Below are 877 nucleotides of genomic sequence, written 5' to 3' on the forward strand. Positions count from 1 at the left end.
TATAAATCAATCACCAATTTTGTTCAAGAAAAAATAGGAAGTGGCCATTAGCAACACCTGTGATGAGGGTAAGGAGGTGGGGGAGAGCCTAGACACTTCAGGCGAAGAGAAAGGGGAAAAGTGAGAGGGGAAGAGAAGCATAAAAGAGAAAAAGTGAGAGGGGTAGAGGAAAAGTGAGAGGGGAAGAGGAAAAGTGAGAGGGGAAGAGAAGCATAGAAGAGAAAAAGGTTTTAGAGGGGAAAAGAAGCAAAAGGAAAGAAAAAAATGAGAGGGGGGAGGGAAAAAGGGGGAGGGGAAAAAGAAGCATAAAAGGAAAAGTGAGAGGGGGGAGGAAAAGTGAAAAGGGGAAAAGAAAAAGTGAGAGGGGGAAAAGAAAAAGTGGAGGGGGAAAAGGAAAAAATGAGAGGGGGAAAAGAAGCATAGAAGAGAAAAAAATGAGAGGGGAAAAGGGAAACATAAAAAAGAAAAAAAATGAGAGGGGGGAGGAAAAATGGGGGAGGGGAAGAGGATAAGTGAGAGGGGAAGAGAAAAAGTGAGAGGGAAGAGAAAAAGTGAAGGGGAAGAGGAAAAAATGAGAGGGGGGAAGGGGAAAAAATGAGAGGGGGAAAAGGAAAAAATGAGAGGGGAAGAGGAAAAGTGAGAAAAAGGGTTTTAAGAGGGGGAAAAGGGAAAAGTGAGAGGGGAAGAGGAAAAGTGAGAGGGGAAGAGAAGCATAGAAGAGAAAAAGTGAGAGGGGAAGAGAAGCATAGAAGAGAAAATTCGAAAAGGCGATAAAGGAGGAGCACTGAGGAAGGGGAGTGTGGGTGAAAAAAAAAATTTGGGGGAAAAAAAACGGTGTGAAAAGGGAAAGGGCCCGGGGGGGGAAAGGGGAGGGTAA

Source organism: Penaeus monodon, chromosome 27 (genome assembly GCF_015228065.2).
Source record: "Penaeus monodon isolate SGIC_2016 chromosome 27, NSTDA_Pmon_1, whole genome shotgun sequence".
NCBI classification, from domain to species: domain Eukaryota; kingdom Metazoa; phylum Arthropoda; class Malacostraca; order Decapoda; family Penaeidae; genus Penaeus; species Penaeus monodon.